This window comes from Bubalus bubalis, chromosome 10 (assembly GCF_019923935.1).
Source record: "Bubalus bubalis isolate 160015118507 breed Murrah chromosome 10, NDDB_SH_1, whole genome shotgun sequence".
NCBI lineage: Eukaryota > Metazoa > Chordata > Mammalia > Artiodactyla > Bovidae > Bubalus > Bubalus bubalis.
Genome location: NC_059166.1, coordinates 90,406,760 through 90,424,518, shown reverse-complemented (window position 1 = coordinate 90,424,518; position 17,759 = coordinate 90,406,760).

Here is a 17,759-nt window from a genome sequence, read left to right as displayed (position 1 = left end):
TTGTAGTCCTTATATTCACTGTGCATCAGAATCACCTTCAAGTTGTATCAACACAGAGTCTCCCATCCAGGGTTTCTGGGGTGGAACTTGAGGATGTACATTTCTATTAGGTACTTAGGTGTTGCTGGTCCAGCGAATATATACTTTTAAAACTATTATTCTAGGGTATTCAAATAGCATAGTGATTTAACTTAATTTTAGCCTCAAATAAACATTTTCTTTTCCCTCCTATCCTTCCCCTCCTTCTCCTCTATATTTTGACTTTTCTTACCTGGAGATCTGATTTTTCTCCCCAACCCTTTGACATTTTAAATTGGTATCAGGATTTGACTAATTTTCATTTGTTAAATACAACCTTTATTTGCAAATGCAATTTATTAACAGGACTCTAGTAGAGTATATGAATTCCATGTCATCTCTAGGTCTTAACCATATTTAGAAACATGAAACCTGACAGTCAAGAGCTTCAATGAAAGTGAAGGTTAGTTATGTTTCAATAGCTTGAATTTCAGCTTTTGTTCTACGTACTTTTCTTGATTTTTTTAAGAAAGCGTTTCTTTGGGTAAAAATGGTCACTCCTTTATTTTGTAGACTTGAGCTCAAAGATTTTAAACGACAATCTCAAAGTCACACAGATAGTTAATGGAAGCTCAAGGAAAAACATTTTGGATTTCTTCAGTTCAGTTCATTTCAGTCGCTCAGTCGTGTCCGACTCTTTGCGACCCCATGGATCGCAGCACACCAGGCCTCCCTGTCCATCACAAACTCCCAGAGTTCACTCAGACTGATGTCCATCGAGTCAGTGATGCCATCTGGATTTCTTAGTTTAGTACATTTCCCACTTAATCACATTGTGTCTTCATGTAACAGTTCAGGTTACACATCAGGACGGTGTGATGTTTAGATCACTGTTAAAGCTATCTTTGGGTTTCTATAGACTTAGAATTATTGACTATTCCTAGTTTTTTAAGAAACCTCTCTACTGCTCTCCATAGTGTCTATCAATCTACATTCCCACCAACAGTGCAAGAGGGTTCCCTTTTCTTCACATCCTCTCCAGTATTTATTGTTTGTAGATTTTTTTTTTTTTTGACGATAGCCAGTCAAAATTAAATTTGAATTCTGATCAGTGTGAGGTGATATATGGAATCTAGAAAAATGGCACTGATAAACCTCTTTGCAGGGCAGGCATAGAGACGCGAATGTGGAGAACTGACTTGTGGACACAGCATGCGGGAGGAGAAGGTGGGACAAATTGACAGTAGCCTTGGGCTATGTACATTACCATATGTGAAAGAGATAGCTAGTGGGAAGTAGCTATATGACATAGGGACCTCAGCCTGGTGCTCTGTGATGACCTAGAGGAGTGAGATGAGGGTGAGGTGGAAGTGAGGCTCAAGAGGGAGAGGATGTATTTATGGCTGATTCATGTTGTTGTATGGCAGAAAACAACACAACACTGTAAAGCAATTACCCTTCAATTAAAAAAAGTAAGAATTAAAAAAGAATTATTGATTTTTCTTTCCTTGCATAGAGACCTCCAGCTAGGTGAAATAAAATGAACCATGACAATTTTCCCTATGATCAAAATGGTGGATATTTGAATGTTAGTGTTACTAATGGGAATTTTTGCTTTTCTTTTTTCTTTCTGCCTTTGAACATAACCAGTGTTTTTGTTTTTTTTTTTTAAACACTACAGAGCAGAGCAGTGTGTGGAATGTTTGTGATTGTCAAATGGGGAACATAGAACATTTTAACCCAATGAGAGCGTTCACTTCCCAGGGTGACCTGTTTGTACTCTGGGCCAAAAGACCTCTAAGAGGCTTACAGCTGCTTTCATTCTGTCATTTCAGATGTGAAGTGCAGCCCCCTGCAGCAGCTGCAGAGGCCCCTACCACCTGCTCTGCACACACTCAGAAAAGGAGCTCTTTAATCTCTGGGCTTGGGAAAAACATTTATTAAGGAAAGAAACAGGGCCACAGAATTCCTGGGGTGAGCCTCAGGAATACAGCAGGTGGTAGCCAAGAAGCCACGGCAAAACTAAGGAAAAAGATTTAGATTCTTTTCAAGGCTATGCGTGATTAGCAAAGTACATGTGGGTTACAGCTGTCCCTTAGAGAAGACCATACTTTTCATCTCCAAGAATGAAGGATGATTTTCCATCTAATGAACTTGGAAGACTGTCTTGGCAGGTTGTTTGTTTATAAGCTAGATATCTCCAGTTATACTTTGTTTTTATTGTTTTCTGAAACCAACTCCATCCAGAGTAGTGAGTCTGAAAGTTCTTCTAAAGTTTACAATAGGAAATGAGATTTCTTTTCTTTCTTACTCCCCTTTCATTTCTTTTTTCTTTATTAAATGTGTTCTGTATTAACTCCTGGACAAGGCTGTTCTCTTTGTTTCACTGTTCTCAAGAAGATCTGCTGGTGATGGCTGTCTGTCCTTCTGCTTCCAAGGTAAACTCACCGGTATTGACACAGAGACAGAACAGTTCAGTTTAGTCGCTCAATCATGCCTGACTCTTTATGACCCCATGGACTGCAGTATGCCAGGCTTCCCTGTCCATCACCAACTCCCACAGCCTACTCGAACTCATGTCCATCACATCAGTGATGCCATCCAACCATCTCATCCTTTGTCATCCCCTTTTCCTCCTGCCTTCAATCTTTCCCAGCATCAGGGTCTTTTTCAATTCTTCGCATTAGGTGGCTGAAGTTTAGAAGTTTCAGATTCAGCATCAGTCCTTATAATGAATTTTCAGGACTGATTTCCTTTAGGATTGACAGGTTGGATGTCCTTGCAGTCCAATGGACTCTCAAGAGTCTTCTCCAACACCACAGTTCAAAAACATCAATTCTTTGGCACTCAGCTTTCTTTATAGTCCAACTCTCACATCCATACATTACTACTGAAGAAACCATAGCTTTGACTAGATGGATCTTTGTCAGCAAAGTAATGTCTCTGCTTTTTAATATGCTGTCTAGGTTAGTCATAGCTTTTCTTCCAAAGAGCAAGTGTCTTTTAATTTCATGGCCACAGTCACCATCTGCAGTGATTTTGGAGCCCCATAAAATAAAGTCTGTCACTGTTTCCATTGTTTCCCCATCTATTTGCCATTCACACAAAGGTCCATCTAGTCAAGGCTATGGATTTTCCTGTGGTCATGTATGGATGTGAGAGTTGGACTGTGAAGAAGGCTGAGCACCAAAGAATTGATGCTTTTGAAGTGTGGTGTTGGAGAAGACTCTTGAGAGTCCCTTGGACTGCAAGGAGATCCAACCAGTCCATTCTGAAGGAGATCAGCCCTGGGATTTCTTTGGAAGGAATGATGCTAAAGCTGAAACTCCAGTACTTGGGCCACCTCATGCGAAGAGTTGACTCATTGGAAAAGACTCTGATGCTGGGAGGGATTGAGGGCAGGAGGAGAAGGGGACGACAGAGGATGAGATGGCTGGATGGCATCACTGACTCGATGGACACGAGTCTGAGTGAACTCCAGGAGTTGGTGATGGACAGGGAGGCCTGGCGTGCTGTGATTCATGGGGTTGCAAAGAGTCAGACACGACTGAGTGACTGAACTGAACTGAACTGAACTGATGGGACTGGATGCCATGATCTTAGTTTTCTGAATGTTGAGTTTTAAGCCAATTTTTTTGCTTCCCTCTTTCACTTTCATCAAGAAGCTCTTTAGTTCTTCTCCACTTTCTGCCATAAGAGTGATGTCATCTGCATATATGAGATTATTGTTATTTCTCCTAGCAATCTTGATTCCAGCTTGTGCTTCATCCAGCTTGGCATTTCTCATGATGTACTCTGCTGCTGCTGCTGCGGCTAAGTCGCTTCAGTCGTGTCCGACTCTGTGCGACCCCATAGACAGCAGCTCATCAGGTTCCCCCGTCCCTGGGATTCTCTAGGCAAGAACACTGGAGTGGGTTTTCACTGAAAGTGAAAAGTGAAAGTGAAGTTGCTCAGTCATATCCGACTTTTAGCGACCCCATGGACTGCAGCCTATGAGGTTCCTCCATCCATGGGATTTTCCAGGCAAGAGTACTGGAGAGGGGTGCCATTGCCTTCTCCGGATGTACTCTGCATATAAGTTAAATAAGCAGGATGATAATATGCAGCCTTGAAGTACTCCTTTCCCAATTTGGAGCCAGTCTGTTGTTCCATGCCCAGTTCTAACTGTTGCTTCTTGACCTGCAGAACAGACAGCACAAAGCCTGATGCCAAAGAAAAATGGCAACAGCACTAGCAGGTTTTAAAAAATAACAACACTGGGGATTTTTAGGGACAATTGACTAGAGAAAAGTCAACCAACATTCTGAACACGCTACAACCATGGCATTACCAACGATGTGCATGATCCCCAATTTGTCATATATAATGAGAGGTTAGAGGAGCTTGATCTTATTCTTCTAAGTCCCCATCACTTTTTGCTCTTTCCTATGGATATTTCATGTATTTGCATCCTGTGTATGTTATCTCCTGGAACATCAAGTAATTAAAGTGGAATAAACATAGTGATTTCTCTGACAGAAAATGTTATTGCATTAATTATTCACTGCACAAGTTATCCATATTTTCTTAACATTGATTTGTTTGCATCCACATATCTGCCAATGGAAATAATTTGGTAGCAAATAAATAAGATTATTTATTTTATTTCTTTTAGCAAATGAGGGTATGCATCAGAATAATTTGATCTGATATGCTATACAAAATTTAAGGAAAAAAACAAGAAAGGGAAAATAAAAAGAAAACTAAACAAAAACTATGCTGGCTTTTGTACAGAACCTTTATATTTCTTGTTGCATTTTTGCCCTGACAGGAGAGTGTGTGGGAGTTACGTGTGCTTTATGCTTCTGAACATTTGGTCAGATACTGGACCCTCTCTTTCTTAAGCTGACCTATTCGTAGTTAGTGCCAAAAGCTACTTGCATTTTGCCATTTCAGACATAAACTATAGATGTTGCTGTAGCTATGGGTCCCACAGTTCTACTCTGGAAGCTGCCTTTTCTTCCCATTCAAGGTCTGCCTCTTCACCCCAGGCTCATGGCCTTCAGAATGACTGATTGTTCCCCAAACGTACTGTGTTGCCTAGCTGACCAGAACCTTGGCCTCAAATGCCCTTCCACTCTCTCTTCAGTTGACTTACTCCTACTCATCCTTCAAAACGTAGCTTAGATATCACCTGCTCCCGGAAACCTTCCTTGATCTGTCACCACTTAACCCCCAATCTTGAATGGGTCCTCCTTTGTGCTTATACAGCAGACAAGATTGTGAGTGAGTGAGTGTGAAGTCATTCAGTTGTGGCTGACTCTTTGCGATCCCATGGACTGTAGCCCACCAGGCTTCTCTGTCCCTGGGATTTTCCAGGCAAGAGTACTGGAGTGGGTTGCCATTTTCTTCTCCAGGGGATCTTCCTGTATCCCCCAGCTAGTGGCATTTGCTTATTTCCTTTTCCAATCAGTTTCAGAAGTTATTGTGACAAAAAAATATATAGTTTAAAAATTCCTGTATCCTTTGTAACTATTGTGATGAGGAGCTGAAAAACAGTGCTGTTGAATGAAAAGTAATTGATTGACTCCTGGCAGATATTCAAGTTGTATTTAAAGAGTGGTACTTTGTGCTAATAATAGGTGCCCTTTCAAATATACTCAAAATGTGTGTGGCTCAAACACAATAGAAGTCTATTTTTTGCTCATACAGCAGTTTGAGGTGACACTTCTGGTCAGAGAGACCAGAAATCCTCTATGGGGTGAATAGATACCCAAAATGACAGAGACTCAACCATCTTCCACTCACGGCTTCCAGCTGCCGTGGTGGTCTCAGCCCCAGGCGGCCAAGAGTGGGAACGAGCTCTGTGAAGTGCTCCAAAAAGCAGAATTCATGCATGTAAGAGGCTCTTCTGGGCCAGGCAAGGAGGGGCACAGGCCTTCCACTGCCTGGAGCTCAGTCACTTGGGAGCACAGAACTTTTACTGGGCTAACACACTAGTACACACGTTTAGTAAAACAGCGTGACTCCTTTTCATACTTTGCCAATCATTAATTACGCTTTTATAAAACCATGAAATTGCTGGTTTCTGAATGTTTTACTTTACGTCTTCAAAAAGAAAGTTGCTTTGGTCTATTATGAAACACTTTCCAAACACTAAGATCATAACAAAAGATAACTCATTTTATTTCATTTGCCTAAGCTCCCACCACATGTTTCCCTGTTCTAGTCTGGATTCGATTGTCAAATCTAGGTCCGAGAGAGAAAGAAAACAAGAAAGTATGTCATTGTCCCAGCTACTTATTCCTATTAGGTACCAGGTATCATGTCCATTGCTAAGAAACCAATAGGAGCAAGATAGTACTGCTTTCAAGGTTCTAGTGGAATTAATGTAAGTAGAAAATTAGCAGTGTGCCACGCAAGCTTCTCTCTCCTCATTATTCATTTTCAATCTGTTTCTTGACTAGTTTTCTCCTATCCGTTGTTCCCAAAATTGAACTTCAAGCTTCCAATCTTGTTCATCTATATCTTTATAAATCTGTTTATATCCTATCCCCGAAGAGTCATCATTTTATATAGTCTCTTCAAACAAACACTAGTGATTTATGAGAGCTACTATTGGACCTTTTTATTTTATATGCTCTTTGTATAGAGGAAATAAGTCTTATTTAATGTCTTTTAGAACCTTTGAATATTAGATAGAGAATATGAACATCACCAATCATCAGGAGAATGCAAATCAATACTACAATGAGCCATCATCTCATACCTGTGAGAATGGCTATCATCAAGAAGACAGGAGATAAGTTCTGGTGAGGATGTGAAGAAAGGGAATCTTTGTACACTGTTGGTGGGAATACAATCAACCGCAGTGAAAATTAAAATAAATCTTTCATATGTTCCAGCAGAGGGCTTCCCTGGTGGCTTAGCAATAAAGAATCCACTTGCAATGCAGGAGCCACAGAAGATGTGATCTGATCCCTGGGTTGGAAAGATGCCCCAGAGAAGGAAATGGCAACCCACTCCAATATTCTTGTTTGGAGAATCTCATGAACAGAGGAACTTGGCGGGCTAAGGTCCATGGGGTTGCAGAGTTGGACATGACTGAGGTGACTTAGCATGATCCAGCAATCCCACTTTGGGTACATCCCTAGATGAAATGAAAACAGGATTTGAAGAAATATATACACTCCTCTGTTGACTGCAGTATATTTATAATAGCTAAGATATAGAAACAATGTAACTGCCAACCAATGGATGAGTGGATAAAGATGATGTGGTGTGTATATTCAGTGGAGTGTTATTCAGCCACAAGAGAGGACGGCATTCTGCCATTTGCAATGGGATAAATGAGCCTTGAGCGTATTATGCTAAGTGAGACAAGTCTGGCAAAGAAAGACAAATATTACTGTATAGTATCACTTATATGTGGAATCTAAAAAAAGCCAAATTCATAAAAAAACAGACAGTAAAATGGTAATTATGAGGAGTTTTTTTTTTTTTTAAAGTAAGGAGATAGTACAAATGTTGTTTATGGTTTAGTTGCTCAGTCATGTCTGACTCTTTGCGACCCATGGACTGTAGCCCACCAGGCTTCTCTGTCCATGGGATTTTCCAGGCAAGAATACTGGAGTGGATTGCCATTTCTTTCTACAGGGACAAATGTTGTTTAAGGATTCAAATTTATAAGAAGTAGTAAATAGGCCCTAGAGAGCTAGTGCGTGACATGGTGAATATAGACAAAAATATTGTATTATAGTAAAAAAAACTTGCTAAGATACTAGATATTTCAACCACTAAAAAAGGATAATTATGGAACATGATACAAGTGTTATCACTACAATGACAATTGTATTACAGTATGTAATTGCAACAGGTTTTATACTTTAAATTTACATAATGTTATATGTCAACTATATTTCAATAAAAATATATTTGTTACATTCACACAGACATACATAGGATTTTCAAACAATTTTGAAAAATTCTAAAACATTTCATTTATTTTCTTTTACTTAAATTTAAAAGAAATTACTGAAAAAGAAACTTCACCATTACTTATATTAGCTTTGATATAATTTTTTTTGTATATCACAGAGAATAACTTTTTTGTAGAAAACTTTCTATACATATCTTTTTCTATGCCAGTTTCAGATCAGTCTAGGTGAAAGAGCAGAAACTTTTTTCATATATGTCCTGGGAAAATGCAGGTGAAACATTTTTTTCCTCAGATGGATTCATATAATGCAAATATGAGTCACATAAAGTGAAATGAAACATTATGCTAAATATTGACTAAATGTTTGTTTTGTCTCATCATTCAGATTTCAAGCCTGCTGAGGATTGAAGTCAATATTTTATTTCCCTCTTCAACTGTATCATAATAGTATATCTCATAATTACTGATTATTGGGTCACCTATTAATTGTTTTATGTGATACATGCTGCTAACAAATTTTCTTTTTATTTTCTGCTTATATTTGTATTTTTAAAAATTTTGTTGATAATTGCAGTTTAGCATTTACTTACATGATTATGTTGATCCTATATTCAAAGAAGTCATTTACAAAGTAGAGAAAGTTTGCATTTTCTTTACTTCTCTCAAAAGATTGTTAATTTAAAAATAATACATTGCAAGAGTAGCTGTGAAAATATTAGACAAATCATTTAAAATATAAAAAGAAATATGCATATAAAAGCAGCAAACTATTCTTAAGACTTACAAAAATGGAGAGAATTAAAAAGAAAGTCAGCCTTTGCAAACAGAAGTCAGATGTTTCAAACTTCACCAGAGTCTTTAGAAACAAAACAAGAAAAGTCAAAGAAAGAAATCAGATGTCCATTTGAAGCCCATCTATGAAAAGTATTATATTTTTTACAGTTTCAACAAAGGTACTAGAATAATAAAATGATCACTGTTTCAGTAGGACTCACGGTGAAAGTCAGAAATTACAGAACTGCTTGAGAAAATAGTGGCTCATTTAAAAACTGGCGGTTATGGTATTTTGCAGTCAAACCTCTGATTCTAAATGAATTCAGAAAGATACCCTTAAAAACTTGCATTTTGCCAGGTTGGGGTTGACTGATAGAGAGCTGACACCAGCCCAACAGCTCCAAGTATTCACAACCTTTGTGAATTACAAGAGAAATGCTGCCAGAAGTCCTCAAACTTGAATTTGAAGTAAGTTTGGAGACCACTTTGCCGGGCACTGCTGCTGGCTTCTGCTATCATCTAACTCAGATTTATTGAGGTATAATTTGCATACAGTTTTCTTGAGTTACAGTTGATATACAACACTATTCATTTAAGGTGTGCAGCATAATAATTTGATTTACATATACCAGGAAATGATCTTCATAATAATTTTTGTGAACATCCACCATCTTATACAGATACAAAATAAAAGAAAAATAAAAAACTTTTTCTTGTGATGAGAAGTTAGGATTTATAACTTCTTTTAATCACTTTTAATAACATTCATATATGACAGAAGCATTATTAATTATATTAAGCATGTTGTACATCACTTCCTTAATAATTATTTATCTATAAGCTGGAAGTTTGTACCTTTGGACTACTTTTCTCTGATTCCTATTCCCTCTCCTAGTCTCTGATAGCCAGAAATCTGATCTCTTTTACTACAAATTTCTCTGTTTGTTTTTTGACTTACATTTACCTAGAACTATCATATGAGTTAGCATGATGGTAATTTGATATTTCTATAGATAACAAAATGATCAGCGTGATAAGTCTAGTCACTGTCTGTCACCATACAAAGGCAATGCCGAAAAATGTTCAAACTACCATACAATTGCTCTCATTTCACATGCTAGCAGGGTTATACTCAAAAATCTTTAAGCTATGCTTCACCAGTACATGAACTGAAAGCTTCCAGATGTATAAGCTAGGTTGAGAAAAGGCAGAGGAACCAGAGATAAAATTACCAACATTCATTGGATCATAGAAAAAGCAAATTTAGTTCAGTTGCTCAGTCCTGTCATGGACTCCTTGCGACCCCATGGACTGCAGCACACCAGGCTTCCCTGTCCATCACCAACTCCTGGAGCTTGCTCAAACTCATGTCCGTTGAGTTGGGGATGCCACCCAACAATCTCATCCTCTGTCATCTCCTTCTCTTCCCCACTTCAATCTTTCCCAGCATTAGGGTCTTTTCCAATGAGTCAGTTCGTATCAGGTGGCCAAAGTATTAGAGCTTCAGCTTCAGCATCAGACCTTCCAATGAATATTCAGGACTGATTTCCTTTATGATGGACTGGCCTGATCTACTTGCAGTCCAAGGGACTCGCAAGGGTCTTCTCCAACACCACAGTTCAAAAGCATCAATTCTTGGGTGCTCAGCTTTCTTCATAGTTCAACTCTCACATCCATTCATGACCACTGGAAAAACTGTAGCTTTGTCTAGATGGACCTTTGTTGGCAAAAGTTTTTCTTCGAAGGAGCAAGTGTCTTTAATTTCATGGCTGCAGTCCCCATCTGCAGTGATTTAGGAGCCCCATAAAATAAAGTCTGTCACTGTTTCCATTCTTTCTCCATCTATTTGCCATGAAGTGATTGGACCGGATGCCATGATCTTAGTTTTTTGAATGTTGAGTTTTAAGCCAATTTTTTCACTCTCCTCTTTCACTTTCATCAAAATGCACTTCAGTTCCTCATCTATGCCTTATCTTTTCATTTTTTTAACAATGCCTTACAAAAAGAAAATGATTTTAACTTTGGTGTTAAAAACTTTCATAACTTGTTATTTTAAGTGTTATTTTTCAAACACCAAATTCTACTTGTTTTTAATATGCAGACATTCATTTGGCTTTTGCATTTGATCTTTATCCTGCAAAATTACCATATTGACTTACTATGCTTAATAGTTATATGTATTTCATAAGATTTTCTGCATATATGATCATGTTACCTGTGAATAGTTCCCCTCCCCCCATATGGATTCCTTTTGTTTCTTTTTATTTTATTTTTTGTGTGCAATGTTGAATAGAAATGGCCAGAGAAAACATCACTGTTTTGTTCCTGATGTTAAGGGGACATCATTCAGCCTTCACCAGGAAGTATGATATCAGCTGTAGATCTGCTTTTTATTATGTAGGGGTTCTCTTTTATTGCTAGCTTGCTGAAAGTTTCTTTTTCACTCTCATAAAAAAATGTTGGATTTTGTCAGATGCTTTTTCCATATCTATTGTTATAATCATATAATTCTTTTCACGTGTTTAACAAACATTGCATTTCTAGGATAAAACTCAATTTGTCATGATGTATTATGTAATTTATTTCTGGATTGGATTTCATAAAAATTTAAGAAGTTTTACATTTTCTTTCATGAGGAGTATTTTTATTTTTCTTGTAATGCTTTCATCTGATTTTGGTGGAAGTGTTTCCTTCTCTTCAGCTTCCTCAAAGAATTTGTGTTGAATTAGTATTATTTGTTGAGTTGATATTATTTCTTCCTAGGACCTTGGTAGGATTCTCCAGTACATAATCTGGGCCTAGAGAAAAGTATTTCTTTGTAGAAAAGTATTATTTACCTTCAAAAAAGAGAGGCAGTTATTTTACCAACAAAGTGAAATTATTCAGGAATAGTAGAGGAATTTCAATTCAGTTCAAGCAAGCTAAGCAAACCATAGGCAAGTCTGGAGAACAGACAGGGGCTCACTTTTTACAGAGGAGGAGAAGGATTTCGGGAGGACTATGGTGGCTCTTATGGAGAAGGCACTGGCACCCCACTCCAGTACTCTTGCCTGGAAAATCCCATGGATGGAGGAGGCTGGTAGGCTGCAGTCCATGGGGTCGCAAGGAGTCCGACACGACTGAGGGACTTCACTTTCACTTTTCACTTTCATGCATTGGAGAAGGAAATGGCAACCCACTCCAGTGTTCTTGCCTGGAGAATCCCAGGGATGGGGGAGCCTGGTAAGCTGCCGTTTCTGGGGTCGCACAGAGTCGGACATGACTGAAGCGACTTAGCAGCAGCAGCAGCAGCATGGTGGCTCTTAATTGACTGCCGGTGGTGGGCAGCTTGTTGCTAGGTTAGAAGAAAATCCTTTCTCCCTGATAGGGTCTGTAAGCTGTGGTGAGTGATAACATGTATGAGGGCTGCCTGATTCAGGGCTTCTTGACTCCATTTTAAATGAGGCACTTTATTAACTTTTTCATTTTCCCCTTTTGATCAAGATCTTTTCTTGAAACCATCAACTAAATAAGTCAGGGTATCCATTGTTAGTGGAGTTATATTTTGTCCCTTGGCACCAGGAAGGATGCTTGCTCCTTGGAATAAAAGCTATGACAAACACAGACAGGGTAGTATAAAGCAGAGACATTATTTTTCCAACAAGGTCCATCTAGTCAAAGCTATGGTTTTCCAGTAATCATATATGGATGTGAGGCTTGGACCATAAAGAAAGCTGAGCACCAAAGAATTGATGCTTTTCAATTGTAGTGTTGGAGACTCTTGAGAGCCCCTTGGACTGCAAGGAGACCCAACCAGTCCATCCTAAAGGAAATCAGTCCTGAATATTCATTGGAAGGACTGATGCTGAAGCTGAAACTCCAATATTTTGGCCACCTGATGCAAAAAACTGGCTCACTGGAAAAGACCCTGATGCTGGGAAAGATTGAAGGCAGGAGGAGAAGGGGACGACAGAGGATGAGATGGTTGGATGGCATCACTGACTGACTCAATGGACATGAGTTTGAGGAAACTCCAGAAGTTGGTGATGGATAGGGAAGCCTGGCATATTGCAGTCCATGGGGTCACAGAGAGTCAGACAAGACTAAGCGATGGAACTGACTGACCAGGAAGGACCTTTCCTGTATGTCCCAAGTTAGAAGGAAAGTACAGATTGGAAATTTAATGCCACATTTGAATAACAAGGAGGGTAAGAGGGAGAACTCACAAGCATTTCATGTCCATGGCCTGTATTCTATCAAGGTCATAAGTATTGGAGATTACCTCAAAGTTCCGATCTTGCATCACCCTATTGAGTATGTCATTTCTGCAAAGGTTTGACAGGCAATAGGTATAAAGCTTAAATATTCAGATGAGGAGCATAATAATGACCTCTATTTGTATGGTAGCCAAACCAGGAGTTCAAACCTGAAAGCAATCACCTAAAGAGAACTATGGAATGTCAGGTGACAGTTGGAAAACACAGAGCTTTAGTTGAACTCATATGGTAATGATTGGAAAAAGTTTTGACATCTGGCCATGTCAGCTTTCCTTGATAGGTAACACCCATATAGGCTTTTGAGTATAATTAACAGACAAGGGAGTAATGGGTTACAGGTAAGAGCAAGATTATTTCTGACATCATAAACAAATCAGTTTCTGCTGATAGATCCAATGGTCAGAAAGGCTTATACTTTTTGCAAAAGATTGAGCCAAGAAAGAGAGGTGAGGAACTAAAGTAAGAAGCAATGGTGAGAAAAGGGTATACAAGCCTGGTTTGGTCATCTTGGAATAGCTGTCTCCTTCAGTGAGCTTCTGCTTCAATTCCTAGAATTATTTATTTTTTAGGTCCTCAGTTGGTATACAAGTTTAGCTTGGGTTTGGTGCTTTTATTTAGATGGATTCAAGAGTCTAATACTTGGAGTTTTATGGCACAGAGGTTGATTAATAAGAGGCCTTTCCCATGGTATTGAAGTCTTTCTAGAGGTGTCTTTTCCAATAGACAAAATCTCCAGGTTGCAAAGTGTGGTGTTTAAATTTATAATCTCCCTGGAGTATGCTGTAGTTAATTAAGCTTGGTTATTCTCAACAGGAACAATTAGACTTTAGCAATATTGAAGCATGTCCTACTTTTATTAGTTATGAGTCAAAGGGTAAGAGTTTATGGATTCCAAAAGGGGCAGACCAGAGATTGGGAAGAACTGGCCGTGTTTTTGGCCAGGGTATTTGAAGAGTCTCTATAAATTTTTCCAATTGAGTCAATGATACCATTAGTGTGTTTGATTAGCCCTGAAGATTAAGGGTGGTGAACATAGTAAAAGTGTTGTAAAACTTGCCAAATAGCACATACCTGGTGAAGCATTTGACTGGTGAAATGAGTTCCCTGGCCATTACAAAATTTGAAGGGAGTTCTCCAAGAAAGGATGATCCTTTCTACAAGGATTTTGGCCACAGAAGTAACCTTAGAAACTGGAAATAGAATTGCCATATGACACAGCAATCCCACTGCTGGGCATACACACCAAGGAAACTTGAATTGAAAGAGACATGTGTACCCCAGTGCTCATTGCAGCACCGTTTACAATAGCCAGGACATGGAAGCAACCTAGATGTCCATCAGCAGATGAATGGATAAGAAAGCTGTGGTACATATACACAATGGAATATTACTCAGCCATTTAAAAGAATGCATATGAATCAGTTCTAATGAGGTGGGTGAAACTGGAGCCTATTATCCAGAGTGAAGTAAGTCAGAAAGAAAAATACAAATACAGTATACTAATGCATGGAGAAGGCAATGGCAACCCACTCCAGTACTCTTGCCTGGAAAATCCCGTGGACAGAGGAGCCTGGTAGGCTGCAGTCCATGGGGTCGCTAGGAGTCGGAAAGGACTGAGCGACTTCACTTTCACTTTCATGCATTGGAGAAGGAAATGGCAACCCACTCCAGTGTTCTTGCCTGGAGAATCCCAGGGACGGGGGAGCCTGGTGGGCTGCCGTCTATGGGGTCGCGCAGAGTTGGACATGACTGAAGCGACTTAGCAGCAGCAGCAGCATACTAATGCATATATATGGAATTTAGAAAGATGGTAATGATGACCCTATATGCGGGACAGCGAAAGAGACACAGATGTAAAGAATAGTCTTTTGCACTCTGTGGGTGAAGGCAAGGGTGGGCTGATTTGAGAGAATAGCATGGAAACATGTATATTATCATTATGTGAAACAGATTGCCAGTCCAGGTTTTCTGCATGAGACAGGGTGCTCAGGGCTGGTGCACTGGGATGACCCTGAGGGTTGGGATGGGGAGGGAGGTGGGAGGGGGTTTCAGGATGGGGAACACATGTACACCCACGGCTGATTCATGTCAATGTATGGCAAAAACCACTACAATATTTTAAAGTAATTAGCCTCTAATTAAAATAAATTAATTAATTAAAAAAAAGAAGTAACAGTAGATTATGTACAAAGGAAGGCTTCAGTATGGTGAGAAAAAAACAAATAAGACATTTATATCCATGACGAGGAAGCTGAATAAAATTCTCTTCTAAAAGGATTGGTTTGTTGGGTAATCTAAAGTTATTAGGTGTGTATGGTAATTAATAATGAGAATAATGAGGATTTTAGAGTCTGGCAGGACTAGATTATTTGGCTAAGTCAGAGTTCTCTTTATTGAACCAAGATTTATTAGATTTCTAATACTGCTTCCCTTTTCCTGGGGCTGATTCTTGGGTATCACTAATCAATTTTTCCATATTTAATTTGGGGGACTACTCTTTAGGACCATGATGAAATTTGGTTGTTGGCTCATTTGAAAGCAGCATTCGTTGCAGGAATATCAGTAAGATGGTTCCTTTATCCTCCAGGAACTCCCATTTGGAGGCTCAGGAACCTTGATAATGGCCAAGTCAGCAGGCAAGAATATGGCATCTAATAATTCTTGGACAAAAGGGCCCTTTCAATTTTGTCCTGCTGATGTGAAGAAGCCTTACGGTTTCCATAGAACCCCAAAGTCATCAGCTGCTCCAAAGACATACCTATGGTCAGTACAGATATTTTCATTTTTTCCCTTGGCCAACATACAGGCCTGAGCAATTCAACCCATTGGGCCAAGTTAGCCAAGTGCGAAGGTGCTGCTTCAATAACTTCAAAAGGAGTTGCAATAGCATACCCCAAATATTTACCATTTTCACCTTTTAAATCAGCCATTGCTAAACTATGAAAAGTTGGCATTATCCAAATGATTTCCTGTAAATGATAATGGGGGATGGTGCAGGAGTGTGGAAGGTGGTCAGGAGGTGATCTGTCAAGTGATTCATGAGGGATATTATCCATAGTGGAGGCATGAAATGTCTCAGTGTTACAATGAGAAAATTATATGAGGAGCTGTTAGTAAGAGGATTTCACAGGAGGCGAGATGATTGGCTGAATGATATTGAGTGATGATAATTCAGGAGGGCTGTTCTGCAGGAGGTACAAAGATGGTTAGAAGGGATCCTATGACTAACTCTTCAGTGATTGACTAAAAAAGTGGAGACTGAAATGACTCTGAGGGAACAGGAGTATCCTCATACCACAGAGTCTAGCTGTTGGGTATATTACACTCTGGTTTGATGGTGGTCTCCATGTTTTTGGGTGAGTACCCCAAAGGCTTTCCTTACTTTTCAAATACAAAGGAGAAAGGGAAGTTAATCACTGAGATATTCAAAGGCAGGAATATTTATCAAACTTTTCCTTAGGACTTTAAAGGCTAAGTTATTCTGGTTCTTGAATTTTTAGTAAGTTCAGAACATTGTGAGGTCTATTTAGATCTAAATAAAAACTTGTTCTGAGGTCAGGTGCCCCAAATATCAAACCTGAGTTTCAGCAAACTGAATTTCTTTGGAGTCTTTATACTTTTAAATGTTTTAACAGGTGGTTAAAAATATTGTTTATGGCCCAGAGATTCTATAGAAATTTCCATCTATAGTCATTGGGTTTTCTCACAGACAAAATAAAAGTATTGCAGGGACTAGTGTGGGGGATAAACTGATGCAGTGCCTTATCTATTACGTGCTTGATGTCTTGCAGCTGCTCCAATATGGATGAATGGTTGGTATCCTTAAAATTAATTCTAGTGTGGTTGGAGAAAGGGCAACTAAAATATGTTGAAAGTGAAGTGAAAGTGAAAGTGAAGTTGCTCAGTCATGTCCGACTCTGCGACCCCATGGACTATAGCCTATCAGGCTCCTTGAGGGGTCGTTTAATTCACCGGGTTGGCTATTTGTGTTTCTGCTATCAAGTTCTAGATTTTTTTTCTCTTTCAGGTGAAAGAAATTCCAGCATGATGTTCCTTAAATTTAAAAATGAATAGAGGAGCTAAGAAAAGGATGACTATCTCTTAGAGAACATAAACAAAAGGGAATAGGTTTATAGGTAGAAAGTTGTGACTTATTAGAGAACTTCCACAATTTGTACAATTTTAGTACTTCAAGGCAGGAGCTGCTAATAACAATGGGGTTGGGCACAGAGAGTGTAGCTATGGTGTTCATAAGGACAGAAGTAGATTCATTTCCAATCTGGAAAGTTGTTTCTCCAAACTGGTTAAGAGGAAGGAAAGGAAAAGTTTCTGTTGTTCCTTGAAAGTGAAGTCACTCAGTTGTGTCCGACTCTGTGACCCCATGGACTGTAATCAGGCTCCTCCGTCCATGGGATTTTCCAGGCAAGAGTGCTGGAGTGGATTGCCATTTCCTTCTCCAGGGTATCTTCCTGACCCAGGAATCGAACCCGGGTCTCTCACATTGCAGGCAGACGCTTTACCATCTGAGCCACCAGGGAAGCCCAATTAGGAGTTAGGAAGTTAGGATGTTAGGAAGTAATTAGGAGTTAGGAAGGCATCAGAAAGGCTAGTCAGAGGGCAGAGGGTACCTGGAGTACTTAAATTTATAATAATCTGTCCTCCAATATCCTGGCTTTTCACAGTAATGACAATGACAAGGGATGGGGAGAGCTTTTTGCTTTTTCATTGGAAGGACTAATGCTCCAATACTTTGGCCACCTGATGTGAACAGCCGACTCATTAGAAAAGACGAT